This window comes from Callithrix jacchus, chromosome 10 (genome assembly GCF_049354715.1).
Source record: "Callithrix jacchus isolate 240 chromosome 10, calJac240_pri, whole genome shotgun sequence".
In the NCBI taxonomy this organism is placed as follows: Eukaryota; Metazoa; Chordata; class Mammalia; order Primates; family Cebidae; genus Callithrix; species Callithrix jacchus.
In genome coordinates, this window is record NC_133511.1 from 118,118,619 (window position 1) to 118,132,810 (window position 14,192).

Consider the following 14,192-nt stretch of genomic DNA (forward strand, 5'->3'; position numbering starts at 1 on the left):
CACCCCTCTCTGCCAGGCCAGGCTTCGCTGTGTCCCATCCCCTCTCCTGATCTCTGAACTCCTCAAATTCCCGGGAGAGACGAAGGCTGTGAGGCCCCTTTGTCCACCAAAAGTAGGGGGCCGGTGGGACTTAGTATCAGATCTGTTCAGCTGTACTAAGATGCTGACTAGAATTTTGGTTGACATGAATGGGCTGTTCCTGGAGTGGAAGAAGCCTGTGTTAATGCAAAAAGAGATCGAGAAAATCCAAAGGAACAGGACAGTTTTGTGAGACACTCAGGGACTCTGGGGTCAGACAACAGAACCATCCACTCCAGGCCACAGCTGTAAGGCACAGACAAGAGCTCATGCTTGTCGGGTGGTGGCGTGCGGTCGTTTACGTGGTTGCTATGTGAAAAGTACTAGGATTAACTCCATCTGGCCCCTGTTGTTGCTGTTGCCACAGCAACAGGGAAGGTTGGGGAATACGGGATGAAAGGACTTGGGATCCAGAACCTTAAGTCTGAACTAGCTGTGTGGGCCTGTGTCAGTCACTTGACCTTGGGGGGACCTCAGCTTTCTTCTCTATATAACGGATTCATTTCAGCTCTAAATATGAATCAAACAAGCCCCACACCCTCCCCAAGGCTCCTCAGAACAGAGCATCCTCACCGCACCGCAGGACTGGGGAGACGAAAGAAAGGCTGTCATCTCTAGCAGAACAACCAATTGCACAAGGAGCTCAGCAATTAAGACACAAAGCGCAAAGGCCAGGTCACCACACCGCGGTCTCCGAGGTGGGGAGAAGTTGCATTCTCTGCAGCAAAACCTGGCAAACCAACAGAACATGAAACCACACTCCAGGTAGCGCCACCTTGTCCCGCACCAGAGCTTCTAGAGCCTTCTTCAGGGGCATGGGAGGCACTGAGGTGCAGACTAAAGGTGCAGGCCTTTTCCCCAGAAAAACACACAAGTGGCCACCCATGACATCAGGCAGCTGGCGGGACGCTGAAGGACAAGCCTGGATGGCGAGGTCAGGAGAATGTTCCACCTGGGCTCTGTGTGCCCTAGACACCTTCCTACGCCAGGGGCACCCTCAGAGGAGGCAGAAACCAGACTGCAGCCCAGTAGCTCTCGATGAAGTGCCTGGGCAAGGAGCTCTGTCCCCGGCTCTGGCGCCCACGTGTCATTCTCGCTACCCCTTGAGAACCTGGGAGTAGAACCTCCTCTCCACTCCTTGGGATTCCCGAACTCTGGCCAGAACAAAGAGAGCTCATTAGCTGGGCCCCACAGGCCTCCCTTTAGATTCCCACACACCTTGGGGGCAGTGGAAAACAGGACCTCATAAAAGGAGTTCTCTGTTGGCTGGGTGTGGGGGCTCACGCTTATAATCCCAGCACTTTGGGAGACCAAGGTGGGCGGATCACGAGGTCAGGAGATAGAGACCATCCTGGCCAATATGGTGAAACCCCGTCTCTACTAAAATACAAAAAAAAAAAAAAAGAAAGAAAAAATAGCCAGGGGTGGTGGCAGGCACCTGTAGTCCCAGCTACTGAGGCAGGGGAATCGCTTGAACCCAGGAGGCGGAGGTTGCAGTGAGCCGAGATTGTGCCACTGAACTCCAGCTTGACAACAGAATGACATTTAGTCTCAAAACAAAAACAACAACAACAAAACAGGAGTTCTCTGTCCCAACACCTTTGAGTGTCTCTTGGGCTGAAAGATCCCATTTCCAGGGGTGGCTGCTGTATGGCCCGCCTGACTCTGGACCTCAACATAAAGAAACTTCTGTCCCCTGACACCAGCCCTGGGAATCCCTCTCTGGGATCCAGCTGCTAGAAGGACTTCCAGATAAGCCCTGGACCCCACAGGAGAAATCCTCATTTGCGCTTTGAATAGCCCGTTTTCTTCACACATCCTGTATCAGAAACTGTCCTGGAAGCTGCCTGGACAAACTCGGTCCACACTGGGTATTAGCAGGGTCTGGAGAGGAATGAGCATTCAGGATTACGGAATTTTAGACTTCTCACTTTTCTATCCAACGCCTTTGTCAGAGAGGAAAGTCGGAAGGGAGCTTAGACTCCAGAGAAGACGGAGGAAGAAGAGGCAGGCCATACCTCAATGCAGAGTGGGAACCGAGGAGGTCTTCCTGGAGGAAGAAGCCTTGGCAGGGCCTGGCTGAGGGTAAGAGTGGAGGCAGGGCCAGGTCCAGCTTCCTTCCGCCACCCACTCTCCTTCCCACACCCTACACAGACCTCACCCATGGGCGTGTTGCCCAGCATCAAGCCCGGGGCTTCCTGCCCAATGCCTGTCTCATCCAGGGACCTCGGCAGCCCTGCACATTGGTCAGATAAACCTCACAGCGGCACAGAGAGCAGGCACTGAGAACGGCCCCCTGGATGGCAGGATCCAGCCCCCACAGACACACACAGCCCAGTAAAGGGAATCCCCTGCAGCCCCCTCCCCTCTGTGCAAGCCTGCAGGCAGGGTGTGGCTTGTATGCCACGGGGCACGCTTTACTTTCTGCCCTGGTACAAACACGGCAGAGTGGTCTTCGTACAGAATCAAATTTTGCAAAATTATACTTATTTTGATTACTCTAAGGTTACAGATAACTGGCTGGTGCCAGCCACTTCTGACAGCTGGATTGCGTTTTTCACAGTTACAAATCACATCCGTTCAGGAATATCAGGAGGGGACCTGTGTTCATAGGCACACGCCTTTCCCAAGCTGCCCTCCTCGCCAGAGCATGTGGGAAAGCGGGTGAGTAGTGAATGCTCCTTCTAGACTCTGGCCTCTGCTCTAGCTGCCTCACCCCATGTAATCCTCATGACAATCCCATGAGGCAGGAACTCATGTTATTCCCACTTTTCAAAGGTGCTTGCACAGCTGGTGATTGATAGAGAGGAAAGGGGGGCTCTAGAAACCCATTGTAACCAGCTGTCCCAGCCAGGGAGGATGCCCCAAGAACCAGTCTGTCCCGAGCCCCCATGCTGACCCTCATCACCCAGCCTCCCTGCCATCCCGCCTGTCCTGCAAAGAGGTTAGGACGCAGGAGCTGCAGGCTCCCTTCAGCCCAACTCTTCCTGCTGTGTGCCCTGGGGAAACCCCCAATAGTTGCTGGACCATCATGACCCTGTGTGTTGCACCCCACAGCCTCAGAGTGGGATATGTCCTAACAGAAGGCCTCCCGCAGAGGACAATGCCTGATAGAGCAGAGGGTATCCTCTCGGAGGGAGAATCAGGAGCCCTGGGTCCCTGTAGGTTCCTTAACTTGCTGTGTGATTATAGGCAGAGCACTTCATCTCTCTAAAAGATGGGGCAAGTGTCATCTTCGCTGTCTTCCTCCCCAGCTTGTTATGAAGATCAGGTCGATCTCAGTGATGAATGTGAACGTGCCGCTCAGTGAGGACGACTGGAGGCGGACACAGGCAGGGTTGTTACTGACAACGGTGATCACAACCCTTGCCCTGCAGGGGAGCAGGAACCCTCCTGTGTTTTGCAGCTGAAGTAAAGTGAGGCTCTAGGGAAGGCAGGTTTCCACTCCAAAAAAATCAGAGACTTGTTTTGCCTTTAAATCCTTCATAGAAGGAGACTCAAACACCAGATTACAAGTCCCCTGCAAGGGGACGTAAAGGGTCTCAGGTCCTCAGATCTCCCCTGGATTCACCAGGCAACTGGAACGAGGTATAAACAGCCGGGACTTGGTATCCAGAGGTGCGAGTGCAGACTCTGCCTCTGTTTCTGTTTCACTGGGGTGTTGCAGTCAGTTTCCTCGTTGATAGCGGGGAGACAGGGCACCTCCCTGCTTGACAGGGCTGTCAGGGACATGAAGTGCGGTGCTTTTGGGCTTTATAAAGTGTAATGTTGCAAGAGAGGCATTAAGAGGGCCCAAACCATGCACCACCCAGGCCACCGCAAGGCCACTCTGCAATTGGGAAAGCATCCGCCTCTGTAATTGTGGCTTTGTGTGTTTCACACCCTCCTTGGTCTCCAGCTCTTTGAGAGAAAGTCCTGTTTACTCTGTGATATGCAGGTATCTACGGGTGGCAGCAGAGCTTCAAGGTTAAAAGATGTAGGCTTTGTATGACCAAATGCCTGTCATGGCTGAATGTGCAAATAAATGGTGGCATAGTCACACAACAGAATACTATACAGCAATGAAAAAGAACACGCTCCTATACACAGCAACAGGGATGACTCGTCCAAGCATAATGAATGAAAAAACTCAACACATAAAAAGTATAACTTTGTGATACATTTAAAGTTCAAAGAAAAGGACCAGGCATGGTGGCTCACACCTATAATCCCAGCACTTTGGGAGGCTGAGGAAGATGGATCACTTGAGGCCAGGAGTTCAAGACCAGCCTAGCCAACAAGACGAAACTTCGTCTCTACTTAAAATACAAAAATTAGCCAGGAGTGGTGGCCTACACCTGTAATCCCAGCTGCTCGGGAGATTGAGGCAGAAGAGTCGTTTGAACCTGGGAGGTGGAGGTTGTGGTGAGCCAAGATGGCCCCACTGCACTCCAGCCTGGGCAACAGACTCTTTCTCAAAAAAAATAAACACATAAAATAAAGTTAAAGAAAAGACAAAAACAATCCATGATGACAGAAGTCAGGAGAGTGGATACCTGAGTAGGGAGCAGTGGGGGGCTGGCAGGACCCTAGTTGGGAGCCTCCCAGGTGCTGGTTACACAAATGTGACTATGTGAAGTCACATTTATAATATACTGCATGCAGTTTGCCGTGTGTATGCTCTATTTAAGTAAAAAGTTGTTGTTATTGTTGTGGTTGTTTTAAATTAAGCATCTGGGTTCCAGTCCAGCTCTACCACCTAGATATTGTATGATCTCAGGCTCATTAAACTCTCTGAGCATGTACTCACACCTCTGCAAAACAGGGATAAAAATGCTGTCTGCCTCAACTGCTTCCAAATGTCAATGATTGAAATTTCCATCCACATTTACCTTATCCAAGTACCAAGTATTATTCTTCACTTAATATTTTTCCTGTCAATCAACTCACTGGTTAATCTAAAAATGAAATGTATAAACCATGGATCTGGTGAGCTAGTTATCCATTTTCTGGCATATAAATTAATATAAAGTAAAACAAACACATAATGATGAAGATAAAAACGCTCATCTGTGAGCCACCTCAAGTCATCCTCCATATTGGTGAAGGTGGCATGTATATATTCACTCTGTCACCCAGGCTAGAGCGCAGTGGCGTGACCACAGCTCACCACAGCCTCAAACTCCTGGGCTCAAGCAGTCCTCCCACCTCAGCCTCCCAGAAGCTGGGACTACAGGCCCACACCACCATGCCTGGCTAATTTTTAAAAAAATTATTTAAAGAGACAGGGTTTTGCCATGTTGCCCAGGCAGGTCTTTAACTCCTGGGCTCAAGTGATCCTCCTGCCTCGGCCTCCAAAAGTGCTGGGATTACAGGCATGAGCCACTATGCCTGGCCAACGTGACATACTCACTCTGGGGAGAAAAAAAAAAAGATAATGTAATTACATAGAGTCCCTAGCACCGTGTAAGTCCTTAGTAAATGGTAGCTATTATCGCCATCATCATCATCACCGCATCGTCAACATCACTGACATCAACATCACGTCATCTTCATCATTTCATCATCATCATCATCATCATCATCACCGCATCATCAACATCACTGACATCAACATCACGTCATCTTCATCACTTCATCATCATCATCATCATCATCACTGCATCATCAACATCACTGACATCAACATCACGTCATCTTCATCACTTCATCATCATCATCATCATCACTGCATCATCAACATCACTGACATCAACATCACGTCATCTTCATCACTTCATCATCATCATCATCATCACTGCATCATCAACATCACTGACATCAACATCACATCATCTTCATCATCACCATCATCATCATCACTGCATCATCAACATCACTGACATCAACATCACGTCATCTTCATCATCACCATCATCATCATCACTGCATCATCAACATGACTGACATCAACATCACGTCATCTTCATCATTTCATCATCATCATCATCATCACTGCATCATCAACATCACTGACATCAACATCACGTCATCTTCATCATTTCATCATCATCATCATCATCATCACTGCATCATCAACATCACTGACATCAACATCACGTCATCTTCATCACTTCATCACCATCATCATCATCATCACTGCATCATCAACATCACTGACATCAACATCACGTCATCTTCATCATTTCATCACCATCATCATCATCATCACTGCATCATCAACATCACTGACATCAACATCACGTCATCTTCATCATCACCATCATCATCATCACTGCATCATCAACATGACTGACATCAACATCACGTCATCTTCATCATTTCATCATCATCATCATCACTGCATCATCAACATCACTGACATCAACATCACGTCATCTTCATCACTTCATCATCATCATCATCATCACTGCATCATCAACATCACTGACATCAACATCACGTCATCTTCATCACTTCATCACCATCATCATCATCATCACTGCATCATCAACATCACTGACATCAACATCACGTCATCTTCATCATTTCATCACCATCATCATCATCATCACTGACATCAAAATCACGTCATCTTCATCACTTCATCATCATTATCATCATCATCATCACCGCATCATCAACATCACTGACATCAACATCACGTCATCTTCATCATTTCATCACCATCATCTTCATCACTGCATCATCAACATCACTGACATCAACATCACGTCATCTTCATCATTTCATCACCATCATCATCATCATCACTGCATCATCAACATCACTGACATCAACATCACGTCATCTTCATCATTTCATCACCATCATCATCATCATCACTGCATCATCAACATCACTGACATCAACATCACGTCATCTTCATCATTTCATCATCATCATCATCACTGCATCATCAACATCACTGACATCAACATCACGTCATCTTCATCATTTCATCATCATCATCATCACTGCATCATCAACATCACTGACATCAACATCACGTCATCTTCATCACTTCATCATCATCATCATCATCATCACTGCATCATCAACATCACTGACATCAACATCACGTCATCTTCATCACTTCATCATCATCATCATCATCATCACCGCATCATCAACATCACTGACATCAACATCACGTCATCTTCATCATTTCATCACCATCATCATCATCACTGCATCATCAACATCACTGACATCAACATCACGTCATCTTCATCATTTCATCATCATCATCATCATCATCACCGCATCATCAACATCACTGACATCAACATCACGTCATCTTCAGCACATCACATCATCTCATCACTTCATCACCATCATCATCATTTCTGCCATCATCGCCATTCTCGTCACTGACCCCACCATCACTATCATCATCACCCGTATAACAGCAATAAGTACTTGCATCCAGACCATCCCACAGGGTCAACCCAACATGGCCCTGCCTCAGAAGAGCTTGCAGAATTAGGAACCCATGCTGAAGTGTTGGGGCTTGCTGGGATGTACATCAGGGTGAGCGCTCCACATGGGGATGGATGGGACGGAAGTGGCTGGGCTATGCCCTCCCACCCTCCACACCAGACCAGAGCTGGCTCTCCCCTTGTGGACCTGCCTCTTGCCCCAGGCCAAGAATGACTGCACCTGGACCGGTCCCCTCATCTCTCAGACCTTCGGTCTCCTCATCTTTGAAACAGAGATGGTGACCTCGGCTCCACCAAACCTCCCAGCAGTGGGCCAAGAGGAGGACATGCCATCAAAGACAAACAGAAGTCACTCAAGCGGAGTCCTGGACACTCAGTAAATGATCAAAAACAAGTCTTTCTCTTACATCAAATTTGTCCCCGGAGGTGGGCCTGGACCTCTTCCACACTGACCGTCACAGAGTACCCAGAGTGATCACCATGGAATGGAAAAATCCTGATTCCTAAAGTAGTTATAAACCTACTCAGGGTGTCCCTCTTGAATTAAACTCAGCCAATCCATACTCAGACAGACTAAAACTAAGCTGGGATGGAGGTTACCAATTCAACTTTTATAGTGTGCTTTCGAATTTAAAATGGTCATAATCTTTGATTCAAATAATTCTAATTAAAGGAAATAAGGATATGATTGTGTAAAAATATTTATCACAGTTATTTTTAATAGCAAAAAGAAAAAGGAAAAAGTGAGGAGCTGGGCAAAGTGGCTGGTGCCTGTAATCCCAACATTTGCAGGGCTGAGGCAGGAGGATTGCTAGAGCCTAGGAGTTTCAGACCAGCCTGGGCAACATAGTGAGACCCCATCTCTACAAAAAAATTGTTTTTACAAATTAACCAAGCACAGTAGCTCATGCCTGTAGTCCCAGCTAAGGCTGAGGGAGGATCGCTTGAGCCCAGGAAGTCGAAGTAGCAGCGAGCTGTGATCGCGACACTGCACTCCAGCCCAGGAAACAGACTGAGATACTGTCTCAATAAATAAATAAATAAATAAGAGTAAACAACACAAATGTCCAGTAATAGGGATTGGTTAAGCAAACATCAGAACTTTTATTAGCTATTGTAGAGCCATTTTTAAAACCATGTTGTATGAGTCTATGACATGGTAGAATACTCAAGATAGACTTTAAAAAAAAGCAGGATACAAAGATCTCTCTATATATATATCTACATATAGATATCTTTGTGTATGCCTCTTTTTAAGTATATTTACAAAAGATATATAATTTATCTAAAATATATATACCTTATACATGTGAACATGCATATCACAAATACATGATACTAATTTTGAAACATTAAATTACTGTAATTATAAATTGAAAAGAATAAAATATATGACATATTAACAGTGGTCATAAGGAATGGTAGAATTATGAGTGGTTTTATTTTTTTCTTTATATTCTACAGTTTTGCTAATTTTTAACAAAAACACGCATTATTTTTGTTACTTAAAAAATCATGTTATAAAAATGTTTATGTTATATATAATTATACAAACAAATATGCAGAACTTTTTTCTCTAAAAGACTTTCTGCAGACCCTTTCTTAGTGCACAAAATTAAAACCCTACCCAACCTCACTCTACCATCTCCATCAAATCTCACCCCACAATTAATTTATCATTATTTTGATAAATAGTCTGCAAAACCTTTTCCTGTAAATGTAGAAGCTATTCAATTCATTCTCATTTTCACTTGATGCAAATAAGATTGCAATATATAAATTGTTCTGAAATTTAATGTTTGCACTGAGCAAAATGTCATGGCTCTTTCTCTATCAGGACACGGGGATCTATGAGCTCGTTCTTGATGGCTATACTCCCAGCTCTTCCAGAGTGTAGTGGTTTGGAACTTACCCGCCCTGTGCCCTCTTTCCACGGTTTTATCAAACGTTGGTAGCTTCAATACCCCTCGTACTGCTTTGCACCCTGGTGAGAGTATATATATAACTCTCTAAAGTTAATAGTGCATATGAGATTTTTTTAAATCAAAATGTGGCTTTTGCTGTTTTGTCCTTTAAAAAGGGCTGTATCAATTTTTCAGCTCCTGGTAACTGATATTCTTTAAACGAGATTCCAAGCTTCAACTCACAGATTGAGGAATCTGGTGGACCATCTGCTGCATCTTATTTCTTAGATAAACTGAGACATGGAGGAGAGACTCCACCCAGGCACAGAGCCAGTGAGGGGCTGAGCCAGGATGCTGCCCACAGTGCCCCACTTCTAGAACCATCTAGAAGCCACCAGCTGGCAGGACTCAGAAGCCATTGTCTTTATGCTTCCCTCAGCCTGGAAAGTTGATCCCACCACCAAGCTGGAAAATTTCTCATCCTTTGGGTCTTCACCTAGGTGTCACCCCCTCCAGGAAGCCTTTCCTGACTTTCCCAGATGCTGGTTGGACACATGTTCCACTCTGTGCTCCCTTGGGCCTGGCCTTTCCATGCTGTGTCCCAGCTGCCTGTCAGTAGCCTCCCCACGGGGCTGAAAGCTCAAGGCTGGGGACAGGATGTGCTTGTCAGTCTGTTTCCTCTGTCCCAGCTTAAAGCTTCCCTGTCAGTTATTCATTTGTCCAAGAAATACCTTTGTGCCAGGTGCTGGGAGCCAGGGAAAGAAGGCAGGGGAGCTTCTGACCAGTGCTGGGCCTTAAGGAACGCTGTGCTGAAGCTCTGCGGGCTGACCATCACCCCGAGCCTTTTCCACAGGCGCCCGGCCAGCCTCGCAACGTTCCTTCAAGGCAGGCCGTGTTCTACCCATTTTACAGGTGGGATGTGAGGCTCCAAGAGCCAAGTGAAACCCCCAAATGGCCAGAGGAAGCACCAGCCTGAGATGAGAGAGAGGCTGCGCCAGGGAACGGGGTGCGGTGGAAGAGGAGGCCTGGCGGTCCAGTCCAGAGCTCACTGCTGGTTATCTGTGCGCCTCGGGGAATTCACATAACCTCTCTGATCCTCAGATATTTCACAGGAACAATGGCCTTGGTTCACACCCGCCGTATACTACTGGGAGGCCTTCTTTTCTCAACCAAAGCCTCTGCCTCTTGGTTGAAGGAGTCTAATCTGAGTAAACACGAATGCTGAGCTCTCAGGGCCTCAGACTGTGGGACGTGTGGCTCGCACAGGCCCGGGTAAGGTCAGCCCTTCCCCTCCAGGGTACCACCAGGGCTTAGGAGTTCATCTTGTCATGATCACGAACCTTCCAGAAGCCCCAGGAGGCCATCTAGTGTTGTCCAGGAGGAGCTAGGAAAGTGGGGGTCAGTGGGGAGACCTTATCTGTCCCTCCAGGCAAGACAGCCCCCGCCCCAGCTGCTGGACTCACACCTGGACTTGGAGAAAGAACACACTCTGAGACACCTTCTCAAGCCAGCTGGGCCCTGTTCAGGCCACGTGGAATCCTCTGCCTTCTCCCCTTCCCCAAAGCCCCGACACTCACTCAACACTCAGCCCCATCTACACTAGCGGAAGAGGCAAAGCTCCAAGCCCCACAACACAGAAATCCCCCGCCTCCGACTGGACTGGGCACGCCAGCCCAACACTTTCCTGCGGGGTTCCTAGGACAAGAGAGAGCTGGGCCTCAGGACCGTCCAATATCCACATTGTACAGATGAGCCGACCTCGGCCCACACAGCAGGACAGGGACTTCCCCAGGACCCCACAGCAAAGGTGGGACCTGAATGCAGGTGCCACCAGGCCCACGCACCTCCACCACACTGTGCGCCACCTGCATGTCCAGACCTGGATACCAGATCCCTCCTTCTCCCCCTCCCACCCGTCTCCAACAGCCAAACTGGGTTGGAACAAAGCTGGGGGAAGGGAGGCACTTCCTGAGCTGGGGGGAGTGGAGTGTTGCAAAGTCAGCTCCCTGGGTGCCTCCACCCCCACAGCCAAACAAAGGTTTCCAAGGATCCAGGTCACTGAGTCATCCACACACACTTGCAGGCCATCCATCATCTTCGGGAATTATTCCATAGATTTCTTCCTTCATTTATTCAACAAACCCTGAAGGCCTACTATGCACCAGTCACATTTCTCAGACTCCTTCCCCTCCTCCCTCCCACCCTCAGCTCCTCCCCCTTCCCCACATCCCTGGTGCCCCTTTGCCCCAGTAAACAGGGCACACCTGGGGGCACTGGGGAGTCACCCAATCCAGAGGGGCTGACAGATACAGACACCCCCCGACCCCCCCGCCGCCCGCCCAGGTTACCTGGTGTGGCCCAGGGCTGCACCAGCAGGTGCCTCTCCGGTGGAGGCTGAGGAGGTTCTGACAGCCGGCCCTGGGGGCTCAGCAACCCCCTCCCCCACCTTCAGCCTCTGCTGGGCTGGGCTGCCTGGAAAACCCAGCCTGGGCTCAGCTGACTTCCTCTTGTGTCATGGAAAGTGCAGTGATGGGGACAGGAAACTCCCGCCAGGGATCTGGGGTCTGAGCAGGGACAGGGGCCCAGGGGTCTCGGCACCTAAGGGCCTGGAGGGGTGAAAAGGGCAGGGGTAACTTATGGGGATGGGCGGCAGGGAGGGAGCGGACAGAGCCTACAGAGCAGTGTTCTGGGAGGGCAGCGATCCCCTACACTAGGGTCCGGGCAGTGCCAGCCCTGGGGGCCAGGAAGACGGCAGCCCGAGACCCTGAGCTACTTTCAGTTTCCCAAAACCGAACTAACAAACAGAAAGAGTAGAAATCATTCTGTGATGAAGACTCAGATCAAAGCAAAGCCCAAGGGTTTGGTTTGGTTTCTTTTCTTTGGGTGAGAAGGTGGGGACTGGTGGCAAGGGTGGTGGAGTGAGGAAAATGTGGAATCGCATTTCAGCGTTGACCTCCCAGGGCTGAATACTTTACCTTCTGACCTCAGTTTCCTCATCTGTGAAATGGAACGCTATGCCCACTCCCATGCTCACTGGGAAGACTGAAGGAGCTGACATGCTTGGCAAGAGGAAGGTGCTTAATAAAATTTCTCTCTTTTGGGCTGCAATTATGTAAACTGAGTGTCGGGGGAACAGGGGCTGTGAAGGCCACTTACTGCACCCGGCTGTGTGGTCCATGAACCACACTCATCAAGAAAAAGCATCCCAGAGGAGTCTTTGGTGCTAAGAAGCGTGGAGCCGTGTCTGTCTCTTTCATCTTCCTGTGCTTAGCATGGAGCAAATATTTGATGAGGGGAGGGGAGAAATGAATGAAAGAGGCTGGGATTTCCAGAGTCAAGGGACCAGGAAGGATGGATGTGACAGCATGGGGCAGGGAACTGGGCCAGGCCAGGCTGGGAGGGGCCGGGTGGGCAAGGTCTCCCCATCCCAGGCTGAGGCCTCTCAGGTGGGAAGAAGAGTCACCTCTGAAGGCTGAATGAGGGGTGGGTGTGGCCCCAATCACAGCTTCCTTGTCCCTCTGCTAAAGAGGTTCCAGCAGGCAGCACCCTCCAGCCCTGAGGCAGCAGAAACCGGGGAGTGTCTAAGTGGAATCTAAGTGGATGCAGTCACCGAGCTAGCCTCTCCGGCACAGGGAGGGGGAGGCCCCGGGCCCCTGTGGACCTGGACTAGTGATCACATTGTTGAACCTGCCTGGGGTGGCCCCGAGTGCAGGAAGCCCCAGGAGCCAGGAGCTTTCCCATCTGGGAGCACAAAGGATGTAAGGAAAAACGGAACCCAGCCTAGCCCAGCCCAGGGAAACACGGAGGCTTTCCCCTGCCCCAGGCTTCCCTGCCTCTTAGCAGAGACCCTGCCACTTCTTCAAGGGGGTCAATTCCAGACCCTCCAAGAGCAACAGGGACCTGGAGCTCACATACATATCCACACACCAACATGGAGACCACACACACCAACATGGAGATCACACACCTCAACGCGGAGATCACACACATCAACACAGAAATCAGACACACATATCAACATGGGGATTACAAACACACAACATGGAGATCACACACACACATCAACATGAAATCACACACACACATATCAACATAGAGATTACACACACATTAACATGGAGACCACATACACAACACAGAGATCACACAAGTCAACATGGAGCTCACACACGTCAACACGGAAATCACACACACACATCAACCTGGGGATTACACACACATCAACATAGAGCTCACACATATACCCCAACATGGAAATCACCCACACAACACAAGTCAACATGGCGCTCTCCACACACACACACACACACACACACACACACATACACACAGGCGCAAGCCCAGCATTCATGGTGGAGCCATCTCTTGTACTTGCTAGCAAAACAATACCTGTGGAGATTCACCTCAAACTTCCAGCCTCATCCCTCATAAAGGGGAAATGGAGGGTTTGCTTTTGGCTTTCATCAGAGCCTGCAATGAGAACTGGCATCACGCCGCCCACTTCCTGCCTCTCCCCGCCCAGACCCCTGCCTCAGGGACACCTGTCCTCAGCCCGGTCCTCAGCTGCAGCCAGGCCTTTGCACTCCATAACCCCCAGCTAAGGGTCCCCCCACCCTAGAGCCCTGTCCCTCCAGGACGCGTGGCCTTGTCCTGTATGGGGGTGGCCAAGAGCACTGCCCCAGTCCTGGGCACCTTGGGCAGGAAGCTGGCAGAGGCCAGGGCTGCCATTCAAACAGGGGCAGGTGGTTTTGCCAGGAGGAAGTTGACACTTCAAACATGGGTGACGCAGGCCCCACATTGCCTGCTCCCC

The 14,192-nt window shown here is 49.3% G+C and overlaps 1 long non-coding RNA gene across 1 annotated transcript in view; it reads right to left on the reverse strand.

The window, feature by feature from the left end:
* Positions 1-11,789, reverse strand: part of LOC144578161 (uncharacterized) — a 62,662-nt gene extending 50,873 nt beyond the window's left edge. The window contains exon 1 of the long non-coding RNA XR_013523453.1: positions 11,731-11,789. This is a non-coding gene — a long non-coding RNA (uncharacterized LOC144578161). The remainder of the gene's footprint in view (positions 1-11,730) is intronic.
* Between the last annotated feature and the right edge of the window lie 2,403 nt (positions 11,790-14,192).